Consider the following 21,169-nt stretch of genomic DNA (forward strand, 5'->3'; position numbering starts at 1 on the left):
TCTTGCTTTTCAAATCTGATTAATTACATATCCGGGCCATTAGGTCTTGTAGCTTCTGTACTCTTCTACAACTTTATTTAACTAAAAATATAACATAACTAAACATAATACAAATAAACAAGAAAAAAATGTTTTAGTTGCTGGCTTCTTTTTCAGCCTTAATCTGGTTAAAAAGCCGAAGACTGCAGTATAACTCAATAAATCACATTATATGGCCAGGAGGAATGTCATAAGCATCTGCTTAATTGAAGTGTGGTTCTTTTCCTATACTCGTACGTAAAGCTTGTTGAGGGGAAAAAGGATATTATTTTTATAAAAGGGTATTATTGCCACCGTTGGTGGAAATTGCCATATGGTACCATAGCTTATTCAAGCAAGGTAGGAACAGTTTCTGTAAAATTATGTTTTAGCTGACAAAATATGACTCCTGTTTTAAAAATACGTCTTCAAAAATTCAGCATTTGCCTACATTTTTAGAGGCTTGCTCTGTTCATGCACATTGCCCGTGTGTTTGACAAGTTTCCTACACCAGACTTTTGCAAATTACGGCGAGGATCTGCATTTTTTTTCCCCACAATTTCATCAGCCTCGGCACTGAAAGATTTGCAGGACTACATTACAACGTGTGTGAATAAAAAAAAGAGAGACCCCGAGGCTGGGTCTCTTGCCCTTATTCCTGAGCAGGGCAGGCAGTTTGGGATCTGATGTTCGTGTAATGCCTGTGTCCTGCAGCGCTCATGGTGCTTTGGGCTGTCAAAGCAGATAGAGCGCTCCTCTCACACAACAATTTGAATACCAACTTCCGAATTACATGAATTGTGATTTAATTCCTCGCTCCTCTGATGCATTTGGGAAGGTCTCAGGTTTTCCTTAATCTCTCTCAGTTCAGTGTTTTAATGTAGGGTGAAAAGCACTCAAATTCAGTGTTACGTGGCTGGTACATTTCGCTCGAAGAAGAATACCTTTCTTTTAGATTTAGAGATTCAGCACATTTTTCCTTCCACTTCAGGATTATCATCCTGTAGGGTAAAAAAGCTAAATATAGCAAATACGTGCTTTGCACGGTAGTTTTAATACTTTTTGCTTAATGCTTTTTTTCTTTTTTTCCGGTGGAGTTTCTGACACTGCTATTCTTATTTTTGGCGTTTTAATTTATTAATACAGCTGACAGGATCATCTGAAGGAAATTAAGATTATTCATCATTGTGTGCTGAAAGAATTGTGTGCCAAATTCAAGAGGAAGTTTCCTCTGGAACATCATTCTAATTAGTTTACGTGCCTGAAACCAGGAGAGATGCAGTAGGTATGTCCGTGACAGAAGCAGAGCCACAGGAGTTATCCTGCAAGCCCATTGCTTGGTCCACAGAGCTGCCCAGGGGGAAATATCTGAGCACGGCAGCAGGAGACGTGGTGTGCTCCTCTGTTGGAATTTGGGGTGAAACCCCCAGGAAGGGAGCTCTTGCATGGAGCCAGTGTCCATTTTCTGCTGAGAGCTCCTGCTCATTGCTGCCCTGGCTGCTTGTATGACCTTAGAGATGTGCTTTAATGTTTGTATTTCATTGATGATAAAAAAATACGAGTGCTGTGGTGAAATGCAACTTGATATACAACTAATGTTTTTCCCTAAAGAAGTTCAGAAAACATTGCTTTAATACCAGGATTTCTGGCCAAAATGTATTATGGAGTTAATTCAAGTAAATTGCAGTTACTCTGTAGCAAATAATTACCACCTGTTTCACATCTGTCTGAAATCCACTCAAAATACAGCAATCTAGTCATCATTCTTGTATTATTTATGTCATTTTATTATTTGCTGTTAGACTTCTATTTACTTACCCGATTCACAACAATTTTTTCATGCCTTCTGCACACAGAATGATGAATTTAATAACCTCCTTTGGATTTGTTTATAAAAGCTTTCAAAATATGTTTGCAATGCATGACAGGGTGTCTGAAAAGCCACAGACACCCAGTGGCCTGTTTCATCATGAACTGCGGTTGGGAGCGTGCCACTTGCTGCCCTTGGACCTCAATGCCTCCGTTTCACCTTCAAAAATAGTCCACATTAACCTGTCACACGCGTGATCTCACCAGCATTTTCAGCCACATTTTGCTCTGTTAATATGGGAGCTTCTGGGTTGCTTGCTGAAAGCATTGGTGTGCTTTGATGTTGGACAGTGAGGCAAATGAGGGGATTTTAGCAAGAATGATCACCTCCTGCCAGGGTGCCCAGGTGCAATAGAAATCCAAAGGAAGGACGGGGACAAAAGCCAAATATAGGCTGCTTTAAAGTGCTCAAAACAGTCTGCAAGAGGGGCCTGGGCTTTCTTGTGCTTTGTGCTGATCATTCTCACGCACAGCAAGACATGTTGTCGTAGTGGTTTCTTTCGATATTACACTTCGCAGCAAAATGGCATGTGCAGGAAGGAGGCCAAGGGGTTAATTCCTTGCAGCACATCTAGGCCATCCCCTGAAATCACAGGAGCAAAACCAGCTGAGCGGTGAATCAGGCCACCCTGCCTCTCCAGGACAGGAATAGCAAGGATCACAAATCTTGCCCTCAGCTGTGCTGGGATGCGGAGATGCAGAGGGAAGGCACAGGGAAATATAGCTGGTCACTTGCCTCTGAGCTTCAGGTCTTTTCCATTACACCCAGCTGGTACACATGGTTTTGCAGCTCCCAGTAGTGAAAGCAGAACATGGTCCCTCATATCGTTTCAGCCTGAGTTAGGGTGATTGGCCTCCCAAGATGAGTTGCTGTGTTAACACCCCATCTCACCCTTGATTTTTCACCTTGACTCCTTTTCATCTCTGTAGTAGCTTCTTCACATTAACCTCTCTCATAACAGTGTTCTCCTCCACTAGAACCAGTCCTGCTCAGTTGTGATGCAGTGCCTGTGCCCAGCACGTGCAGATGGGGGAAATCTGGATGCACATTTCTGTTCTAACGCGCTTCCTTGGGAGGGAAGGGCAGCAACGGGCTGGGTTCTCCACATAATCATTGAAAGTGGAAAAAAAAATAAATTACAGCTAATAAAAGTTAAGCTTGGAGGATTCCAGGGGAATGAGTTACAAACTCAGCAGCACTATTGCACGTCTTTATGATACCTCTCAAAACTGCCTGTCAAAATCTCCCATTAAGGAGCATCGCATATTAGTAATTATGCGCATCTATTAACTAAGCATCCATTCTTTCTCTCAAATGCTTTGTAGCTATATCTCTCCAAAGAAGCACATATCTCATCTAGGTGTCTGCTAGATGGCCATAACACCTCCCCGAGGGAGATGCCTCTGATAACACTATATTAAAGACAGGGCTTGGTTTTGTCTCTTAAACCGCTATCACACAAGCCAGTGCACAAGGAAAGACACCTATTATGATTTTGTAGACAAACGCTAACAAAAGCTGCCTGCACACATGCACACACAGAAAAATTGAATGTTAACGTTGCAGGAGGCTGTGGTGATGACAGGGGTACTTTTATTGTCAGCTCTGCTGGGGAAGGGGGAAAAAAACCCTCTTATTTGTGCAAATAACCTCAGCTTAGCTTTATTCCCAAGCATTCTATTTGCACATATGAGTATGTTTTGTCAGCCATGTCTTTAGGTACAGGTTTTCATCTTCAGCTGCTTATGCTTGTTTGAGTTAAACAAATTAGAGCCATAATAACACACACCTCTATAGAGCCATGAATATTGTATAGTAAGAGTCCAAAATACATGGTGGTCTTGCTTTTTCTGTCGTAGGTTTTTTGTTCTGGTTTGTTTGGGCTTTCTCCCTCTCCCCCCCACCCCCCAAAAAATGCTTAATTAAACTCTTTTATGCTTAGTTTTCCTGATTATATTTTGTTCATTAATAGAGAGCAAATATGAAAAGAACCAAGAGCAAAACTGGAGGCAGAGGATAATAAAATCTATTGCTATTAATTAAACGGAAATCCTCCACCATGCCTCCTTGCAGCTTGCTATCTTCCAGATCCTAGATTGCTTCATTCTTTCAGTGACTACTGCTAGACAGACGCATCCTGTTCTGATGAAGGAGACCAGCTGGATTTAGGACTGTGACTTTGTGTGTGTGGTACAACTGACCATATGTGATTCTCTGTCAAGTTTGCAGCTTTAATGGGAAATCTCTGAAGTATTTCCACTTTGATTCATGATTTTTCAATGGTTTGGTAACAAAAGGGGGTGGCTTTGTGCAGCTGGCTTGCACTAACATAGATTGTAGTGTGATTCTGCAAAGGAAAGGGATGATTTTGCATACTTATCCTTAGCAGTTGCTTTGGGCTGTTCTGCTTGTTTGTTTGTTTGTTTGTGGGATTTTTTTGAGGGTTTTTGGGAAGGTTGGGGTTTGGTTGGTTGGTTTTGTTTGCTTGTTTGTTTGGGGTTTTTTTTTTAGGAAAAAATATCTGGGACTAGAAACTACATTTCATTAGGGATATAATTTTGAATTCTTATGCAGATCATGGTTTTTATCTGGCTTCAACAGAACGGAATAATTCTGTTAATTGTTATTGTCTTCCTGCCGGCTTTGAGAAATGTGTCTCCAACCTCTCTAGGTCTGGCAACAGAGGGTAGCTAGTTGGAAAAAAAAGTGTAACAAATAGCAGGTAGAATTTAAAGGAGTTTGGGATCTTCTTTTCCTGAAGAATGATTTGCATTTACTGGTCTTCCAGACCTGAGAGCAGTACATGTAAGGGCAAAGGATGGTGACAGTCACATGGATATGGAAGAAATAGGAACAGGAAAACTCCCTTCCTTTTGCACTCTATGTAAAATTTTACTTAAAACATGCAGTGAATTATCATTTGTAGTGGGTTACTTTCACCTGTATTCTGTCTGCTCCTCATCTCTCTGGGCTTCAGGCAGAAAAGTCAAAAGCCACAGGAAAATCTCATCCTTTCTAGATTTGCAGCCTTAAGGCAACTGGCAAGGCATCAAAACTTCCAAGTCAGCCAAGTGTCTGAAGTCAACTGTTAAACAGGCACACAGAGAAGGCAGAGGTTAACACTCAGCACCCAGCCCTGGGCTTACCATTTGTCCTTTAGTCCAGCATGTACCACTTCTGTGTTTTACACTGCCAGTGAGTTGTGACCAGACTGTATCTTCTTTGCACCTTACCAAACACTGCATGTTTGAACAGTGCCTTAATTACAGTGATCAGTGTTTGCAAACAGCCTCTTTACACTTTTCATCCAGACTTCCTTGGTGAAGGAGGGGCAGAGAGGAGGCCTCCTAAGAGTGAGGAACTCACCTCACAGCTGTGAAAATCTGCTTGCTGGTGGAGAGAAGATGCCCTTTGCTGAGGCTGGGAGGGAGGAGGAGTTGAGGCACCAGCCACTCAAAACACTCCTCCTGAAGCATCCATCATTTTGGGTTATATGCCAGCATCCCTGGCCCAAGGGATGTCCCTCTGTCATGCAAGGAGCAGATAAATAGAGGTGGGAGGATTCAGAGCAATGATTTGCAACGTGGTTTTGCTGGTTGTTCCTATAAACAGTGAACAGGCAATAGATTTCCCAGATGAAAGCCTGCTTGTTACCACATAGATGTATTCTCTGATAAAGAAATTCTAAAATGGATGTGTTGGCATCCAATTCTTTATGAAAATCATATCTATATCCAAGTGAAGACTGCATCATTTGAGTCCACTGAAAGAAAATGGTACACTTAGGTATTTTGTGGCTATTTGAAATCCTTTTTCCTTTGAGTCGAAACTTCCATTTTTGTGGAGATAAAAGATGTTTAAATTAGAAAGAAGCAGTACAAAATAAAAATGATCAGCCTCTGTCCTGAAAGAGGCTGTACCACAGCAGAACATTTAGCAAGGACTGCATTGTTACCTGATGCAATGGTGGGATGCTGATGGGAATCTTAAAAACGAGATTCACTTAATAAATTATAAAAAGAATTTAATATAAACAAAAGACAATTAGGAGACAAAAGAAATAAAGCAAAGGGTTAAAACGGCCGGGTGCCCTGGTGGGTTACCAGGAACACACCTGGTATCTCAGGAGTGTCCTTTTTATCCCCTCTTTGCTGTGAGAGGTTAATGCATATTCAAGCATGTCCCCTCCCTGGTTCCACCTTCTTGGATCATGTTATTTTCTGCTGGTCAGCATTATTTTGGAGTTTGGTTTCCTTTCTGCTGCAGATGGTCACTTGTTGATAAGGGTCCAGGCCCCTTATACGTCCTCAGAGAGCAGATGGGCTTCATATCTTTCCCCCTTGCCAACGTCCTGGTACCGGCTTTTTGGTAACAGTTTGCTCTCCATTTCCTGCTGCTGATAATAGCCTGTTTTCCACAGCTTGATCCTCCCATTGTCTTGCCTGTTGGAGTTATCTTGCCTTCTCCAGATGAGACATATCCTTACCATTCAGAATTCCTATCTAAGCCTGTAACTTGCTAAGAGAAAAGAATATAGTAAAAGCATATAATATATTTATCAGAATAATTGTGAAAAGCCAATATTTACAACATTAATTCACAACAGGAAGAAGGATCTGCTTCACAGGCCTTGCAGATGAGGCTGCAGTGTTAGCAGTCAGGGAGATAATACCACACCTGCATTGTATTTTAAAGTGTGATAATACTGCTGATGTTCTCTATTGCTGTAAATCAGTTTCCTAAAATAGATGCATGGTTTTTTTCTCTTCTCAGACATGTACAATTCAATATTTCTGAATATTTGATCATGTAAGCTTTAGACCCTGTGAAGCAGCTTGTGCGAAGTAGCAAGGAGTGAGGTCTGTCATGAATGGTAGCAGTTCTGTCCTGCTGCTGTTTGCCTAATGGGGAAGAGGGCGCTGACTTGTCCCAATATTGCATTCAGCAAGCAAATCTTCATATTATTCCTTTAAATCAAATGGGCAGCGGCACCCTACACTAGTGTGGTGCCTATCAGAAGTGTACATTTCATCTGAACATGTCTCGGAGACTATTTATTTTCTCATTATAAAGAATATTCTGGCCCAGTGTAAATGTCAGTGAGCTCAGTGCACTTCTGAAAAGCACTTACTAACTCCTTTTTGTTTTTTAAACACTGTGCATTTGATTCCCTCTGCCCACTAATTTGAGTCTTGGTCGGCCTTAGAAGGGCAGTAACTTTGCACACACCTCTTTCACTGAGAGGGCCGGCTTCATGAAGAGGGTGATCTATCAGGTTGTGTTGTGGGAGTGTTTGCTGGTTTCTTAGTAAATATTTCCTTAGTCTGGATTTTAAACATCCCCATACACCGTTAGGAAAACGTGAACAAGACATCCTTCGTGACCAGATGTGTGAAGGAGTCTCCTATGAGCAAACCAGGCAGCAAATATAGAGACTGTGAGGTGTTCAGTGCGGTTGTCTGCAGTCAATAACACTTAGCAAGAGACAATAAAGCATCTGGAAGATTATTTTGAAGTACACATGTATTGTTTCAGTGCAAATATCAGAAAAAAAGACAGAAAATCCTTTAGAATTTTGTTGTGATCGAACAGAGTCCCGCTATCAGGACATCCAAAGGCAAACCTGCAGTCCTCAATGTTAATGATCAACATTGATTACAAGGGGATTTTTCCAACAGAGAACCAGCTCACCTAAAAAAGCATCTTGCTGTGCATATATAGCACATACCAGCCTTTATTAAGAAATCAGCTGATTATTATTCTGCTATTGGCTTTTATTTTCTCCTACTCCCTCCCTTGCAGGAAGGCTGCATACAAATATAGCAATCGATTGAGAGGAGATGTTCTTCCTTTACGAGATTAATTACAAACACAGGGATGCTGTGTCTGGCCCGCGTGTGTATGATTGATCTTGTAGGAGGAAATGCAATAGGAAACTAATGCTTCCTTTTATCCAGTAAGCAAAGTTCAGAGATGTTTACATTCTGCTAGGTAAGCACAGCTGTCCAAAGATGTGAAGACGGATGGACTGTCCTGTCAGCACATATTCATGCCGAGGTAACAGGCTATGCTGTCTCTGCGGACCTCTCCCTCTGGCCAGGAGGCTGTAGGGCCAGAATTGTTCATTTAGCAAACAGCTTAATTGTTTCACGTTTTAATTAGTGGGGAGATCCGGACACAGTCAATGTACTAGGAGAGGCAGCAAGGGGAAGGTGAGGAGGAAGGCTCCTAGCGATGCCGAGCATGGGGCAGCTGCTCAGAGACTGCAAGGGTTTGTTCTCGGAAACCTGGCTGGTGTAAGGAGAGATGTGCGTGCTCCCTCACTGCGGGTAGCTGTGGGAGCATCTGCAGAAAGTGCAGCGATTTGCTGCCCTTGTTTCTATTTGTATATAAACATAATCTTAAACCTCTGGATTCGGCTCAGAGTCCTTCTGCAAGGAAGGTTCGTTCTGTTCTCGGGCACAGGCTGGCACTTGTATTTAGGCTGAGAAGCAGTGTCAGAGGTGACAGATCCAGCTTAGTGTGACTCAGCTTTCTTCCTCAGAGTATTTTAAATAATGGATGTGCTGCTGCTGGTATTTAACTCCTGCCAGAACTGCTGAAATATACGGTGTCTTTAAAATACTGCCACAACACCGAATCTCTGCTCGGGCAGGGGAGGAGATCTCCACCTGGGATTGGTTTTCTCAAAAGGAGAAAGAAATCGGAGAAAGAGGGGAAGGGAGGAGGAAAAAGCCTGAGCCATAGTATCTTGTGACTGTGAGAATGCCCTTCACCTGAGGCAGTGAAGCAGTCAGCTCCAGCAGCGTGCTGATGGAGAATCCTGAAATCGATGCTGCAGTCTGCGTTATATTTATACAAGCATATGCACTGCGCTGATGACGAGGGAGAGAAAGGGCTGTTCCCTGCGTTAAAATAATTAGTGTAATAAATACAGCCTGGCAAGCGCCAGAGGAAGTAGGGATCCCTTTGTTCACATCTCGCCACTTAGAGCTGGGTAAGCGAGTCTTGTGGAGTTAACCTCAGAATTTACTCACCCTTTTATTCTCTGTCTAGAGGTCTTGAGCAGGACGTGCCGCTGAAGCCAGACTTAACAAGCTACACTGGATCTCTCCTGCTTTAGAGTGATGTTGAGGATTTTATGGGGTTCTTTTCTTTTTCTTCTTTCTGCCCATGCAAATCCTGCCTGGTAAACGAGGATCTGTGTGTTGTTTAGCAGTCAGTTTGCTTGGCTTGACAAAGGTTATTGCAATAATTGATGTTCCTCTTCTAATAATTAATGTTAATGAGTCCACTAAACAGTAAACAAGACAACAAAGAACTGTTAATGAGGCAGTCTTTACTCATTTGTTTAATCTTTTAGTAAGATAATGGGCGATAAATATGTCGCTATTCAGCCATCTTCAAGTCCTTAATGCATGGGGAGTGTTTTAAAAGGAGATTTGAGCTGATTTTTTACACTTGCATTTAGTAAATTCAGCTGACTGGGTAGGTGGGGCGCCTGAAAGAATTGGGAGACCTATATAATTAAGTGCCTTGACATTCTGCTTCTGAAGGACACTGGCAGATATCCAAATGCTATGTTCTGCTCTCAAACTATTTAATTGAAACCATACAAAAGGGAGGGGGTGGAGGGGCAAAAGAGAAGGAGATCTTGGCAAAAACCTTATGTGCGGTTTTTCGCTATTGGATTGACCAGACAAGGCAACAAAGCTGATAAAACAGGATTAGCAAAATTGCATTGTTGGATATTATATGCTGTGTGACATGTACTACAGCAAGGGAATTTGGCAGGATTAACCTGCAGAGGATAAAGATGTACCAGACAAGAGGGCTGAATTAATAGACTGCTGTGACCAAAGCAAGAAAATCTATTTGCATGGGATATTAAGGGCAATAATAACCTTTCAGGGTGGGGTTGAAGTTAATGCCCTGAGTCGAGAGCTGACCCCATGCCCAAGTCCTGCTCACTGCCTGCAACTCAATGTACAAAAACCAGCTCGTTGGCACGGCTTCTTATTACTCTTTCCTGTTTCTAAATATATATATACATCTATATATAAGTGTATCACACACACACACACAAAAATGCCAATTCCTAGGCAGGATTATCTGTGTTACTGGGTAGGTTTGTGTTGGTGGATTTTTTTTCCCCCACAAACTGAGAAGTTTATTTTCCTTTTTATAGGAGACGACTTTCTTCTCCTAATGCACTAGTGTTATCCTAAAGTAAATATTTGGGTTTGGTGGTTTTCCTCAGGGCTTCTGGACCCAGCCGGCCATGGGGGAATGCCGTTCCCTCACTGTGTGTTACTCAGCTGCTCAGGAGATTCTGCACTTCCCTACGTGCAATCGAGCTGAAATCACAAAAAAGCTTTCAGACCATGTAGTGACAAAGAACCTGAATGCTGTTGCCAGTAGATGACTAAATAAAATCATATTAAGTAAAAATGGGAGAATATGAAAATTAAAATATTTTAGGTGTACACTAAGACTACATTGGACTATCTGACCAAGGAGGAAAGGAAGCTGAAAACCAACCTCTGTCTCTGGTGTGTTAAGGGCAGAGAAAGTAGATTAAGCATTCATTTCTCATTTCTACAACATGTAATTCTGGTTTTTAACTTGAAAAGGCCTTTAAATTTGCTTCTTCCAGACTACAAGCTACGTATATATGGTAGTGTGCTTTTTAAAAGTCATCTAATATGCTTCAGCACAGATTGTATTAAAGGATTCAGAAGGATTTCAACAACCTTGAAAAATGCTCGTATAATTTGCCTTCCCTTTTCCCACCCACAGTACTAGTGGCAGACTTTAGTGTTCCCAGGGAACAGAGAATGTACTAAAAGTATTTGGCATTGCTCTGTGTGTGACACAATGTGGTTCACTGAGTGTGCTCAGTGCCACCAGAGACAGTGAAAGATCTGCTCTGGTGAGATGATTCCCTTTCATCCAGCATTAGCATGTCACCACTGATCAGCACCAGCCACAACACAAGTTCACCTTTCTGGTTCTTCCCTTCAGAGTTGAAGGATGATGGGAATATTAGATACACATAGAATATAAATACTCTACTTTTTGTTTGTTTCAACATGTTAACATTTTGAAAACTGCTGTTTAAATAAAAGCTCCGTTAGTGCAACATGACTGGGACTTTACAAGTGTGCACACATGCACAGGTGTCAAGAAATTTAGTTCCATTTCCTACAACAACAAGATTGCATAATCTGTCTCTCTGGAATATTTTCTGCTAGTGCATATGTTGCTGACTTCTCTGGCCAGGGACTTTACATGTCTCCCTTCTCTGCAGGGGAAAGACAAGGCATGAAGTTTCCCTTGGATTAAATTGGGCAGTGGGCAGTGGGCATGGAGGTGGGGGGGATGCTTCCTGTGCCTCCAAATCCAACCCATTTCAGGAGAACTATTAAAAATCAGCAGTTCTCCCTGCAGGCGTGCTAGGCTGCATATCACTTTCTATCCAATGTGCTTAAGGACTTCCTCAACGAGTCATCATCCCAGGGACAGTCCTGAACTAACTCACAGAAACTCTGCCTTCTTCTGGACGTTGGTTGCTGAGGAAGGTCTCTCATACACAAGATCAAGTTTATTACTTGCTTATTTTTCACGAGTGCCTCGATTAGTTAACCCAATAAGGAGTTATGGTAACCCTTGAAGAATGACCCAACAATGACAAGTGAGTCATTGTAGCACCGATGCAGCATTTTGACGGGCATCAGGAAGAACCACATGTCTGTTTCCACCTCTTTTTGTCTGCTTGAAAAGCTGCAGGACCACCTGGAGCTGTGCCCTCCCCAAGACCAATTCTGTAGTGGTGCAGCATTGCAGCCCTGAGCTCTTGTGCTGCTCGAGACACGCTGTGCATGCTGTGACGGTCAGCGCAGAGTCAGTCCTGCGCAGGCGAGGGAGATTTCCTTTTTCCCTTGAGTCCCAGAATCCAGAACTCCTCTTGTGATTTTACAAGCAGCTCATTTTTCCTGGTCAGCAGTGGGTTGTGTCTCTCATCTTCTGAGAATTTCTGAGGGATGGAGGGCCTGCAGGCCAGGACATTTGTGGGATGGGGAGCACCTTCCTGAATGCTGGTGAAGCTTCTGGGAATGGACCACACGTGCTGGTGTCTTGCCCACCTCAGAGGAGCAGACAGGGTGCAGGCATGAAGGTTCATGGCCACGGTGCACTCAGGAAGCAAAGATCCCCTGGGCACTGCTCTCCTTTTGACAACATCCTGGGATCTGTGAAAAAGCAGCCTGCCTCTCCCATGTCTCTGAGGGCTTGACTGAGTTTCTAGGTTGCTTCCTCCGCCTTCCAGCCTCCAGCTCTCATGAGATGAGCGCAGGGAATGAGTTGCAGGAGTGCAGCTGTACACGTTTGCAGTATTGCACTGCAATGGAAGCCTTAGATCTTGAGTGCCAAGCCAGTTTGCTGCTTCTGTTTCTTTTCTTTTTTTCTTGGAGGCATCCACCCTTCACACATTTGTATTTCAAACTGACAGGGATATGTAACTGGTGGGATCGATGGATCTAACCCTGTCACTTTGCTTTCCAGCACTCGATGGTGTAGAAGATGGACTGCGGAGGAGAAGGACAGAGCGCAGAGGAGCCCAGGAGCAGGGAGCCTGGCCAGGGGCCCCCTCAGGTGCTGTGCAGCAGCTGGTGTTGTGAATCAGGCCGTCACCAGTCGGAGAACGGCTACTTCACAACACCAGGGTCGCACCGCACCACGCTTCGACCGCCAGCTGGAGAGGAGCAGTGTTTCCTGTGGGCAGGCAAGGGACGTGGAGCACCTCCAGGCTGCTTCCACACAAGCCCAGACCTGCAAAGGTAATCAGGTGCTCAACTCCTATTTAGGCACCAGCCTCCCACTGAAGTCTGAAATAGAAGTTAGGCCCCTAAATATCTCTGTGGGTCTGGCCCCGAAACCCTGCATCGCTGTGCAGTGTAGAGCTTCAGCAGGCACAGGGCAGAACTGTCAGCAGTATGGTCACTGCCCGTTCACCTGCCATATGAATGTTGAAGAACAGGTAGCTTTTATTAAGCTGTGGAAAACAGTAAAAAAAAAACCCCTCTGCATCCTCCATGTGTGGTTCTCCCTGACAGTCGCATCTGTGGTCCTTGCCTGTGACTTGCTCTGGTCACTTCCCAGCCTCAACACCCAACCGCATAGTTTCTGTGAAAAGTCCTGTACATACCAGGAGAAAGGTGGACTCCTTACTATTGATACTGAACCTGGTCAGCCTCTGCCAACATGCCTCTATCTAAACCACCCCTAGGTGTGTTGTGATGAATGAAAAAATAAAGGGTGGTGTCATCCAGAAGTGGTACCAACAACTGCAGTCCTTAAAATAGAGAAAATGTTGCTAAAGCAGTGCCTCATAAATTCCTAGGTGTAGAGGGACAGTGAGGCACATTCAAACCAAGTGACCCTGTAACGTGTGCCATGCATTTCAGATTTTAAAAATGGGCTCTTCTCTGCCTCCTTCTTTATACCACACCACCAGTGTGATGTTAGTTTTAGAGGAGTGGGTTACAGAAGAGTGCTTTCCATCCAAATCTGGCCCATGTACGTGGAGGTCAGCACACACCTGATGGCCAGGAAATACAGTCCCTTAAGCCAAACTGAAACACTGATCAGTTTTGATCTCAAGAAAGCAGCCATGTGCTCTTGGTCTCAGGATGGGGTTTCCTTTGGTAGGTTTTCCCTTCCTTCCACCCCTCAGGATGGCTCTGTGTGCTTAGGTGTGTGTGGCTGTTCCCTTGTATGATATAAACCACTAGATATGTCTAAAGCAGAGAGTGGAGAAGTGCAGAGAGAAATCATTCAGGTAGCATAGAACCAATGCAGGTTTTTTGGAAGTTTTCTTCATTATGCTAACTCATGTGACTGAAGATGGCAGTAAAAATTATTTCAGTTCTGTCCTGGATGTATTATTGGTGGCAGAGAGACAGACTATGGGGAGAGTCAGGATATGCACAAGATCTGAAATAGTATGGGACAGCCTGGAAACACAAATGAAAGGTGACAAAGGTGATTTCATTGAACCCATTCTAACTTTCTGTTCAGGCAGACTCCCTGCACAAGAAGCCCTGAATTCCTTTTATAGCGAAAAGTCAAATACTTTGAACAATGTAAGAGGTGTATGGGAGGCTCATTCTTAGTTTAGGGAGGCAGCCTGTGGATGCAGACTAGTACTGGGTTTTTGTCATTGATGAGAGGAAGAACTAGATTGTGTTTCTTGTTCATGCACTATGAATTTGTGAATCCAACATGCAAGAACACTGTTTTATTAAACTTGTTCTCTGCTAACACGAACTGTGTGCTCTGTGCAGTAATCTCATTGTTTATAACCTTGTTCTAAAGCTTGAATTTTTTCTCAACAGAGTTTGTTTCATGGGGCAATGCACAAAATTCTTCAGAAACAGGAGGCATCAAGGAAATAGTCCCAACAACCCTTGCATGCACTTGCAGCTATTCATATATGAAACTAAACACCAATTTGTCTTTTATTGTGAGCCACAAACCTGTTTGACCTACTCAGCTCTGTCAGTAAATACACATAACATTTGAAATACGTTACTGCTTAATGTCTGCTTCCAGGTGACCTGATAGACTATCTCAATACTTCTCCAAGTATGATATGTAGAGACTGGTCATTTTCAGCTCCTTTTGTTAAAGAATTTTATGGGAACAGCCCACTTCAGAGGTACCTTTGGGGCATTTATTGTATTACAACTCTAACTGGAATACATCACCCTTTTTGCTCTTCTAAAGCAATTTCCTAGCAAATTAATGCAGGCCATAATGCAGCTCTGCTATGGAAAATCAAGTACTCTTGCTTGTCATCAAGCAGCCTAATCATGTCATCTCATGAGGAGGATTGCTGGTTGAAAAGCTGACTGTCAGCTTCAGGTGATGGAACCAATTTCTGTTTGCTCCCTTCAGCAGCTGGCACGTGCTGCAGTGAAAGGTGAATGCACAAAATAAATAGTTCAGTATAGGTTTTAAATTTGGGGAGTGTTATACTTAATTAGTGCCTACAGCTCATATCAACCCCAGTCCTGGCTGCTGAGATAGAAAAGTAGGTACTCACCAGGTTTCTGGACAGCCCCCCGAAAGACAGGCCCCTGCAGTGTGGGTACACTCAGGGAGTTTTCTGGTGTTTTGCAGATCCTTTCCCCTATTGTGTTATTATTGTAAAAAAAGTGGAAGTTTACCCTGCAAAAATACCCCATTAGAATTGTGGAAAGGCCTGATTTTATAACCTTAATAAAACACTGTGCTCAGCAATGGAGGGTAGAAAAAAAGAGCAAAGTCTATCAAACCTGAAATGCTGGGCTGTAGTCTCTTGTGAGATTTTTTTTTATGGGGTTGTTATTCCAAAAGTGGTTCTTATATCTAAGCAAATAGTATTTAATTTCACACTTGAACCCTTTGAAATTTGAATGTGATGGGTTTATTTTCTCAACACATCCACGCTGTTCTTCAATTGTTTTGAATGTGTTTTTTGTTTCCTTCCTGGGCTCACCAGCAGCTCACATACCACTTCAGAGAGTAGCAGCCTTGTAAATTTTGTTCTCTTTTTCCCTGCATACAACAGCCAAGCTGACAGGCACAGTAGGGCTCAGCATCCCTCACTTTCTGTGTTCGCATGCACGCAGCTTTGTTACTGCGGTGTTCCTCATGAAAAGTGCCATTAACAGATTTCCTCTTCATCTCTTTAATTTGGCTTCCTCTTTGGCAAGCAACTAATGTGAAATTAAAATGATATTTCAGGCAGCACTGCAAAGCAAACAGTAGGTGGGGCTGAAATTTTGGTACCCACAAACCTGAGTCAGGTTTTATTTTCAGTGCTATAAAAGCTTCACAACAGGAGGGAGAAAATACAGAAAGAGTCTTCAGGCATCTTAACACGGTGAGCAAGAGGTGACATTAAGGAGGAGGAAGAGAGGCTTGTTCACAGCTACTGTTTTAAACACTGCGTATTAGGTATATTAGATAGGTATTTTTAGAAAAATCAAGAGTCCTCACAGTATATAGTCAGGCCTCAAATGTGCACATAAAAGGGCTAGAAACATTCCCATTGTGCAGTGAAGTGGCACCACAAAGAGCATAAAAATCACTAGGCTAAATAACAAAAGCTAAATAACTTTCACTCAAAGTTTGATGTGAACAACAGAAGGGAGCAAGCAGTCTCTGAAGATCACATAAACTACTCAGGGAAGTTTTATAACCTATCCTCTAAGGAGATTCTCTCTACTTAAAAGCCAAAGCAGCAGAGACTGCTGTGTCATACTCTGTCTTTATGTATATGGGAGATTCCAAAAATTATGATGCTTCTTTGACAAACACTTGCCTCCTTCCTTAACAAGACTATCTGTGCCTCAATAAATGAGTTTTTAAGGTTGTGTTTGATTAGACCTAGTTCTCCAACCATGCATTAGCAGGAAAGCGCTGCCCATGCATGCAAGCTTAATGCACGCAGCTCTTGCTGTCAAAGACCATTTTGAAAAAGATGATGTGCAAAGCAATCCAGCCAGCTGCACTCTGATACCCACTTCATGCCAGGAAAACGCCTCTTCTCACAGGGACATGGTCTGGGTGTCGGGAGGGAGGCTGGCACCAGGTGGCCCCCCTTGTACCACTGCAGCTTTGTCCCTGCTGCTGCTCTGTCTGCAGAGTCTGGGGCAAGGGCTTGGGATGGTCTGGTTCATTCCAGGTCTGGAATAGTACAAAAAAAGACAGAGCTGGGAAGATGTCTGAGGTCTATTTTAGTACTTTGAGTGTATGGCATCTCCACGATTCAGCTAAAAATTTTGGCAGTTTGGGAAGAAAAGCTCAATTTTAGAGAATTTTGGCGTATGTCAAAAACTCAACATCCCAATACATTGCCTGCCATATGCCTTTAGTGAAGTGGTTATTTAGATGACTAAACCTTAATTCCCTCCTTAGCATAGGGGTGTCATGCCCTGAACTCTTCCTACCCTGGTCTCTCTGCCACTGGGGATGTGTAGCTGTGGTAGCATGTGGCCCTGGGCTCTTCAGGAAAGCCAGCAGCTTCTCCATGTGAATTGCCATGGACTGAAACAGCCGCAAACTTTGCAAATGGCGTTTCATTTCCAAAGCTCTGGCTGAATCTCACCACTGCAGATGCAAGATCTGGTGGAGGTCTGAGGAGTCAGAGCTTTGTGCTGGTTTTTATAGATGCACACCACCCTCAGCTGTTAGGGAGCAGTCTTCTGGAAAAGGTGCTGCTATCCTCATACACCTGACAATCTTCTTCCTTGATAAACAGCAAAAGGCTTATGCCTTTTAGGGGGTTTATGCCTTTTTTAAGGGGTTTACATGACTATTTTTTACTGTGTTAGAATAATGGTTTCCATAGGAACAGCCATGTGGGTCAGCACATACCCCAACTCTGAAGATACATTGTGGAAAACTCCTGGAGATTAAAAATCCCCAAATGCCTGTGGAACCACTGCACATCCACAGGGTGTTACCAGGGAAAAGTACTCCCACACGCCATAACCTCTCCCTTTGCTGGATTTCAACACATCTAGTTTACTGTTTTATTGTTCCAAATAAACTTCTTCTTGTTCCACTGTGGGGACCTCCAGAGAGATCCGTCACACAATGACAGCATCTCCCATGTCAGCTGCAGCATGCGATAAGTCTCTGGTGAGAAGCAGCAGCTCTTTTCCTCCAGGAATGGGTTTTGATCTCTTCCCACTTTCTGTTATTCTAAACCCAAAAGTATTGAATCACATTCTGGAAGCTGTGTTGCTGTAAGAGCCCTTCTGGTTTTATCACTCGAATTAAAAGCATACTGTCTTTGAGCCTTGAATTCAAAATGGCAATGTCTCTGCTGCTTAATGACAAGGTAAGGGAAGCGGAGCTGGTGACTGCTCCCAACAGCACATGCAGAGGGAACAGCATCACTCATCCTGTCATGGGGGAGATGTGTCTGCTGTCAGGAAAAAGAAACGCAGAAATCCTCTCTGCCCACAGCAATGCAGCAGCGAGCATACAGGCAGCTGCCTGCCTGCGAAGTGGTGCGTGTCCCAGGGCCAGGGCAGCCACAGTGGCTCAGTCCTGGGCAGCTTTGGGTGGGGTTGGCTTCTTTTAACTCGTGTGAAAGACAACCCACATGGTTTGGGTTGGTTTTTTCCTTTATAAATAAAGGAGTTAAATTTGTGCTGGGGAAAAGGGAGACATTCACCAAGAAGTGCCCTGTCCCTGCCAGGATGATCAAGCAAATTCCCAATGGTTAAATACCATTAACACTGATGCCTCCATCATGATGAAGCTGAGCTTCCCCCTCAGTCCCTGTCCTTGCCTGCTGGTGTCACAGGCACACCACAAATTCAGGCATCTTCAGCAGGGCTGCAGCTTCATTCACAAGAAGCTGAAGATTTATCCTCTCCAAGACAAGACCCCGAAAAATACCAGATAGCAAAATACAGATGTTTATAGTGACTGAAGTACTCAGTGACCAAGAAAACCCTCACATGAGCTTTCTTTTTTAATAAAGCAAACTGCTTTGTCTTGTCATGTGAATTAATATCCCTGCAGCATGGCTTTGTCTATTTATTCCTTGCTGATGTTGTTTTTGATCACTACTAGATGAAAATGAAATCTTGGATGCTTTGGGGCTGCTCTTAGGACAGATTCAATGAGATGAAAACACATTTCAGGAAATACCACTGAAGCCAGTTTTTGTTTTAATTTCCAGGGACATACAGGGCTCCAATTCCCTGGAGTCAGGAGGAATTGCAATTGAAGAAAGGCGCACTGAAAACACATTGAAAGTGTGTCCTTCCAATCCTCCAAAGCAAATGTCACCTAGAGGCATTGCTGTTATGCCTCTCAATCACAAACTCTTCCTTTTGAAGGCAACAGTTTGGCAGTCCAAGTCCCTTTCTTCACAGGCTTTTTTTGACTACTTTTGAATAAATGGTCCCTGGGTACGCTGTAGCATGCTGGCACACTTTCTACTTGCTGGACCCACAGCCTCTGTTGTGTCTGCTAGTCCATCAGTCTGTCCCATCAGGTCTGTCACCAGGTTACTCAAAGCTCCATTTTTGTGGCTGTTTCTCTGGCTTGCTCATGGCCTCGTAGGCAGGTCCCCAGCTGAAGGGGAGCACGGGGACTTTACCCTGCACTGAGGTCCTCTTCTGACTCTGTTATGGGGTAGCCTCTTTTCTCTTCTTGAGTTCATGTCCCCACATCTCCAGAGGAGGTGTACCTGCTTGGGGAGGTGGTATGAACATCAGGTAACATTTTGCTACTCAACACTTGTCATTACACAACCAGTCTAAGGCAAATAGTGCCAGATCGGATGATTTGCACTATGTAAATCACTGCTTTTCACAATCTGTTTGGTTCGAATCCAAGACAAATCTGACTCTGCATCTGAAGAATCAAGTCTCTGTATTTAAGCACATGACTGGTGTCCACCAAGTCTCATAGCTACATTTGATCAAGAGAAAAAAAAAAAAAAAGTAGTTTTCCCCATATGTTTATAGAAGGAAAAATCCCTATTTGGAAACAGTTTGATAGAAAAAGTCAGGCACTCTATTATTGAATATAACCCAGATTAACAGTGACAGACTCTGGGATTTTCTTAGAGGAAAATAAAAATCCAAACCATTTCTAAATGACATTTTTTTGACAAAAATAAGAATGATGGCGGAGAGCAAAACTTTTGCTCACATTTGCCTTGCTCTGCAGTGCAGTGGCAAGGCTCTAGGTGACCCGAGTTGCTTCCTTGAGGGAGCAGGGTGGGCAGGCATGGGTCTCTCCTTCTTCCGCTCCTGCTGTGCCAGGGGAGCTTAAAAGGCCAAGAAATTTGTCCCCATTCAGATTTTCTTTCAGCATTTCCCCAGCTTTCTCTCTATGCATTGCACAAAACACAGCAGGGTTATGACCCACAGCAGGGTTTTTTAAACACTCACAAAAGTAATTATAAAAAGCCCAGACCATCCCCATCTGGGTGTCTCACAGAAATGGATTTAAAGACCTATGGTCTTTAAATAGTGTGCTACAGACAGAACAGAGCCTACAGAGAGGCTGACCAAGTCCTACCACTGCAAGGTGGGGAGGAGACCTATGATGCTCTACAGCCCTAAACTGCCTCTCAGCCACCTGCTTCAGCATTTTGGCCCAATTTAACTCAATGCCTACACCTCTCCAAAGACTTCCAGATTGGAGAAATATTAGAAAAATAAAGTTTGCTGCCACATCAGCCAAAAAAACTCACAGCAAGGAAATGGTGCTTGGACCTGACATTCTTAGCAAGACCCAGTGAAGCCATCCACCATGTATGAGGCTTGCTGGGTTGTCTTTTTATGCGCAGATCACCTGCAGTGTAAATACAGTGATGCAAACATACTGATGAAGTGATTCAGGAGCTATGGAGTGAAGAAACTTACACCTCCTTCCCTCCAAAACTTTAGGTTTTGGAGAGGAAGAGATAGCTGAGTACATTTGGGAAACAAAAACTATTTGTATGGTGTTCATTTTAATTACCCTGTGAGGGAGCACAGCAGCCCGGGTGAGTCTCCTGCTATCCCAGCGCAGGATGTTGTTTCAGCATAGTAAAACACTGCAGAACAAATACCAACCCACATGGGAGTTTCTGAAACGCTCCATCAAGACTTTCCTCTTTCCCCAGATAACCCAGGTTCACTTACATGGCCACAGCAATTTCACCTTCATTTAGAACAGAAGATACTGAAATGGAAACTTGGGTGCGGGGGGGAAAACCCTTCCAGACTCAAATCAAAACAAATCACTTTTTTGCATATTAATAAGTCTCCTGATTGAAAGTGTTCTGGCTGTTCAAGGAGGAATATCAACAGTAGATGCTGCTAATTTAAGCCTGGCTAATTAAAAGCAAAACGAAAAAATTACTCCCGTAGAAACAGCCGCATGCAAAACGCGCTCACCCAGTTCATTTCATCAAGCTCTGTTTATTATATCTGGGTTTAGGGAAACAATCCCATTATTTTTTTACCCTCTTTCTGGGTTGGGTTTTCTCACTGCACATTATCTCCAGCACCCTGCCCCTCTGCAAGACCTGCAGGACATCCACAGCTGTGACCTATTTGGGGCTTTGACCAGGCTGTCACCAATGGCGTGGGGCATCGAGTCAGGACCAACCCTGCCTGAAAGAACTGACACCTGCCAGAGTGCCATCAGGAACTTGTCATGGCTGTGCTCTGTCCCCTTACCCAGCTCACCAACAGGAACATTAAACCATAGCAGACC

At 43.4% G+C, this 21,169-nt stretch overlaps 1 long non-coding RNA gene across 2 annotated transcripts in view; it reads left to right on the top strand.

Moving 5' to 3' along the window:
- LOC147655820 (uncharacterized) overlaps nt 1–14,215 on the top strand; it is a 65,838-nt gene extending 51,623 nt beyond the window's left edge. For both annotated transcript variants that reach the window (XR_015276303.1, XR_015276302.1), the window contains exon 4: nt 12,452–14,215. This is a non-coding gene — a long non-coding RNA (uncharacterized LOC147655820). The remainder of the gene's footprint in view (nt 1–12,451) is intronic.
- Nucleotides 14,216–21,169: the final 6,954 nt, after the last annotated feature.

Source organism: Cyanistes caeruleus, chromosome 1 (assembly GCF_971803275.1).
Source record: "Cyanistes caeruleus chromosome 1, bCyaCae1.hap1.1, whole genome shotgun sequence".
Lineage (NCBI taxonomy): Eukaryota > Metazoa > Chordata > Aves > Passeriformes > Paridae > Cyanistes > Cyanistes caeruleus.